Genomic DNA, 6,000 nt, shown 5'->3' with positions numbered 1-6,000 from the left:
GAGATGTATAAAATTACACATGGGTAACTTTTTGATATGGACGAAAAATTAAATTCGCAGATTGTCCCGAGCGAGTTGACAGCATCATAAAGGAATTTTTCACTGTTGAATTTGTATCTATGAAGCACATAATGCTTAAGAGCCGATATATTTGAGCGTCAATTGAAACGTAGAGATGAAATAACGCTCTCCGAAAACTCATTCAATAGATTCGCCTGGGTTTTATGCAATTCATTGCACGTTTTACCGAAATTCTCTTGCGTATTGATATTTAAGAATACAATTTATCGATAGATGCTTGTCTCATTGCCTGCGATCGGTCAACGGTCCTCACTCTCTCCAATGTTTGGCCACGAAACAAATGTCGATTGGTAAAATGCAATCGCGTTGCCAAAAAACAGGCGTAATTGCAGTAAGTTGTATTCCGAATTGCATAAATCCAGGCGGATTAAGGTTTCGTTGAATTACCCCTCGGATATTTCCACGAAATAAACCAGCATATTTATAAACTCTTTGTATTACCACTTGTTTATTTAATTACTACTGTACTCTGTAAAAAAAAAATAACCGTGTAAGTGTAGGAAAAAAGATTATTCTCAAGGATTATGGTGGAACTAACCAGTCAGTGCTCTACTTTATATTGTTACACTGGGAAAAGAATGTGGTCAAAAGTGTCATCAAGACTTTGTTTAGGGTCAAATGAATCCATTATAAATTTCATCGTGACCATGAACTGGTCACCGTAGCCATAAAAATGGTAAAAACTATCATGTTCTGAATAAGTTAAACCTATCAATCGAGGTTAATGCCCTACAAGATCATGCACCACATTTATCTCTCGGTCTACAAATGCATGTTCTAGGAGATTCACAATGAGTTTCCTGTCAAACCTTATTCCCGTTGTATCATGAGTTCTCAAATTTATGTACACGAATGCTATTATTAATGGGCTTTATTAATTGTTCCGATGGGTGATGATATATTTCCGCTTCCCAGAATGACCCGCTGATAATTTGTCATCCCCCTTTAGCCTTACACCCTGACACAATGGCACCATGGCCCGCGTATAGAGTATGGAAACTCACGCAAGGCGTTAGCGTGCAGGTTGATGATGATGATGGTGATTTTCGCGAAAGGATGGCGCTCGCTCCATTATCTGCCTCCAGCATCCCATCCTATTAATTTAATTACTCACTCGTGTTCGCATTCACATATTTACCGTTATAGGGTGGCGAGCCACGTGTACGAGGGTAGAAACCACCAAGAAAACACGACGTCATTAGTATGCTCTCTATACCCTCTCCGCTGGTGCTGTCGTCGTCCGGATGGATCTTATGCTTATACCGTTCACACCAGGTCTATATGCAGCCCGTTGTCGCCTCCCGAAGGAGGTATACTGTAACCAGGAAGTAAAGGGGGCTCTCCAGTTAACCATGTCATACGTATATCTCGTTTTACAGTGCGTTGCTTGACGTCCTCGTCGTTGTCGCAGTCGTCGTTTTCAAAGCAAATACCTTGCCGAAGATAAATCCGTGAGTTTCACGACACGGCGGGCTTATGCGTTGACGCCCAACTTGACGGATGGTGTGTCGTCCTCGAAATTGGAACGTTTCACGCCACGGGGGTGAGGGTGGGTAGTGGGTTGGTAGATCTCTTTGTGAGATTTGAATTTCGAACCAAACGCCAACTGCAATATGTATTACCTCGGAAATTCTCAGATTTAACCATGTGTAAATGTACATACCTACGTCACAATCCACCAGTAGACGCTGATCGCGTCTCTGCTACGTATAATATGTGCACAGCCGAAAATGGAAATTGAAGACTCTCTTGCTTCGGCTCCTATCATTAATGTCACAATTTCCCAACTATTCTAATGTTTAACCTGTGAATTTGATCAACCCTTACCAAGAGTGAAATATACTATGTATAACTCTTCTGGAGACCATCCTCCAGGTATACCGGGTGTTTCCAAGTAAACGACGCAGCATGTTGGATTGCCTGCCAGCGAGGGAACAAATATCGGTTGTACAAAGTTATTGGTAGGTAGCGCGTTGAAAGTTCTCGCGAAGAAGCTGGAACTACCCGGGTTGCCAGATTGCGTGGATTTGGCAAAGCAGTTGTTTCGTCCTTTACAACCTGTGCTGAAGCGTTCAGTGCTGACGTTCCAGAGTCACGGTAAAGTGATCAAATGACTCGACTCGACAATAGTAATTAAAACTCGGTAGGTATCTGTATTACCAATATTTGTTCCCCTAAGTCGTAGGTAACCAAACATACTGCGACGCTTACTTGGAAACAACCATTATAAAGTCCATACATACTCCGATTGCTTGAAATAAAGTTGAATGCTCTTATACCCCGTCGCCGAAAACGTGAGTCAGTCGGCTAGAATAATTCTCATCTTCGCAGAAGGACGGTCTACTGAAAGATGAATCTTATAGGATGTAATCCAATAGAATGGTTACGGCTCTACGGCGAAGCTATGTATACGACCAATCAGAGAAAATTAAGAAAAGGAGCTTAAAATCTTAAGTGAATTCCTTCATGCAGTTGCCTACAGAAATAAGTAGCGGGAACGATTATGAGAATGGAAATGGAAATGGCAGGGTGATAACGATGACTACCTAATAACAAAATAGTTGTCACTCTACCGCCGTACTTACGGGTTTAGTAAATATTGGTGGAATTGGTCAAGGTCCGGAAATAATGCGAGCTTTTATAGGTACGGAACACGTAGATTTCCCGTCGAAAAATTGGCAAGAAAACGTTAACTATATAAAAAATACGAGGAAAAGATATGAGAAAGATGCACAGGGAAAATCGAAGATATATTCTTCGAAGAAGATAAAAATTCCAATATTCACCGTGTAAGCCTTCGTCGAGAAAGATTCGAAGATAGATTAAACCTTGAATAAATGGAGATTCTCGATACGATATAAACGAACGTCTTCGAGTCTAAATGTTGGCCCTGCAACGGGATCGAAAACGCAAAGCTACGTTTTTGAAATAAAATTTGGTAAACCTCACAGGCTTTACCTCACATGATAATAATATGAGATAGATATATAAGATAGATAACCGAATACCATGATGTGAGACTTTTATTTAATGGTTTCGATTTCAATTCCATTATACGAGATGCGTCAATTGGTTTGATAAACTTGAATTTCAAGCCACTCGTATTACACAATCTCCACGTCAAGTCAGCCCTTTGGTTTTGCTTGATTTCCTGCATTGAAGATACATACATATGCGGCACAGTTACCGAAGTTTCGTCGGGCGCAATTAATAGCAGTTTGTAGAATCTATCGAATACCGAACTGCCTGTTGAAGCTTAATATTATATTGAAACCTTAAACGATGCTTTTTTCTATCATCTATCAATCTAGTAACTCGAAATTGTAACAATATAACATTCAACCTGTTATCTGTTAATCTGCTAACGTTGAGCGGGCAGTTTCAAAGCTCTTATAATTGTGAATTTCGTTGCTTAAAAGTAGAAAGAAAAATGGAAATGTCAGGTCGGAATTAATGCAAAGGGGTATGTTTCAGCATGCCTACCCTTGACTACGCTAGATTTAACTGTAATTTAGAGGTGCGTGTAGCTCTTAACGACGTAGGGTACGGAAAATCCGATAACAACGTGTGCAGCAGTCCCGAGAGCCGACGAAGGCCGAAAGCGAGGTGTTATCGTAGAACAAGCAACTACTTTCAGCTGCGAACTGCAAGCGAGAAAATAGAGTGCAGGGTAGGCAAGGATAAAGGTAGACGCCCGTAAATAAAGCGGATAGACTGAGCGCTCGTTTTATTTCTTGTATTATATACCTATCGGCCTCGCCTCCACTTGGTGAATCCGTATCGCGCTGACGTTCGAGTCAAGTTCGCGGTACGGCTTCGAGGGCTGGTCGTTCGCCTTTTATCCTCCTTATTCCAAGGATATTTCGCTGAGAAATGTCGGGAAACCCTGGCTCCACCTACTCCCATAAAAGAGCGAAAGCCATGGAGAGCAATTCCCGAAGATGCACATGAATACCGGGTTCCAACGTATCAATGGTAAGAAAGCTAGAAGATGATCAACTATCCTTGAGTCAAATCAAAGACAAATGTTCGTCGCAATTGACTTCCAATCACATTTAATCTTTGCTTTCAACGGGGTTATAATACAGAGATAAACTGCAAAAAGATAAATCGGGATTTTGTTAGTTACGAGCAATTGAAGTGGTTTGACGAATCAATGCAACGATCATGAAATTACGACGTCATTCCATGAGACGATTACTTTTTGGTATTCATCCAACTCGACAACTTTTTCTTTATGATCATTTGTACGGAGTCACGTCGACTGGCTCCAGCCAACCACTTCAATGAATCCATACAATGTAGGTACAACTGTACAAGTTACCTTGTCTTGGTTACGCCAGGTGCAACATGTGGTCACTGGTATTACAACCGTAAATTCACGTGCCATAAAAACAGCACCAAGAGTTGACGGTCCAGTCTCGTTGTCCTGACTAACGGAGACGGATGAAAACGATCAGGGAAATTTATTCGAATCCCAGCCTCGAAGAGTCTTTTTCTCGATTGTAATTATCACTACTGCAGCAACGAGATTTCCTAATTAAGTAATTACGTAATTTATTGGAATGCCGAGAACAATTTAGTACCTCCAAACGGCGGAGGGTGGCTTCTAACGAACCGTGAAGACCTCTAATTAAACATAATTGTCCTTCTGACCAGAACTGAACAATATTACACCTCATTCCTAGAAACACACGTGTCCTTCAGCCTTTCGCAGATACCTTAGAGGTCATCCATAAATTACGTCACACAAATTTCATCGTTTCTCATCCTTGTCCAAGTAAACACATTCATACCCCCACCCCCTGTTGTTAGGACACTCATTTGCCAATTTTTAATTTAGAACTTGATTGAAACAGCACCCCTAATATTCCAAGCATTTTTCAATATTTTTAAGTATAGTAACAGTTTGTGCGTTCTCAGCCAATAGATAGATACTCGAAATTAATTTATACCTATTCTTATCTTGCTTTTGGCTGAAATAAAAATTAATTATCCTGTGTCCATGGACGTTCAAACCTTTCCTTTACATTATTCGTTACTGACAAGCACCCATTTTATCTGTTTGAATGACGATGCGAAAATTGGAAGTTTCAACATCTTCTTCGTCCGACCATAGAGCATCGCTGTCATTGTTTATGAAACAGAGTCTTGTACAATTTGTTCATTTTTAATGACAAATAAACAACAGAACTAAATTAAAAATCTCTCATCAAGGAGCGAAAATGTGTTGAATAAAGGCTTTATCAGTTTTTCGGTGCATGAATATTAAATGTGCCGATAAGTCGGCGCGCGAATGTTTTGAATAAAGCCACGCGTGCCGAAAATGTAGTGTAAATATAAACAATTTTAAACTTCAAAATAACATAATTATATAAAAATCATTTAGCCCTTGGCCGTATTCAGTAGTGTTAATATATTAGATTAGATGTGACGTGATGAATCTTATGATTCCCCCTCACCCCCTCTCACATCGTGTCATACTTTGTAGATCCCCTACCTGCCCCTTTGCGTGTGACGTAATCAATGGATGATCCCTTAATGATTGGAAAAAAGAATAAGTCTATTATTTTGAACAAACGCCAATCAAATCGTGCGGAATTCTTTGCATAAACCGTGAAAGGTAGTAATCGTCGTCCACAGCTGTAAAAGCACGTCTTACAATTGTGAACCATGAAGTAATTGCCACAGGATTCCCCGAAGTATGGACAAGACTTCCGACGTAAGATTGAAGTAAGAAACCAAAAAAAAAAAAAGTCAACTGAAAACTTGTGAATAACACTTATCTCAAGCAGAACTCAGGTCGAAGTCGTTGGTTTTGTTGACAGGCCGGAATCTCGGTGTGAAACTAGACGAACAAAGTTTTTATTACATGGGGAAGGGGCCTCTGAGAGAACTTTTTTACAAAGCCACTTCTTT

The sequence above is a fragment of the Neodiprion lecontei genome, chromosome 2 (assembly GCF_021901455.1).
Source record: "Neodiprion lecontei isolate iyNeoLeco1 chromosome 2, iyNeoLeco1.1, whole genome shotgun sequence".
Taxonomy (NCBI): Eukaryota; Metazoa; Arthropoda; class Insecta; order Hymenoptera; family Diprionidae; genus Neodiprion; species Neodiprion lecontei.
This window is presented reverse-complemented; position numbering follows the sequence as displayed.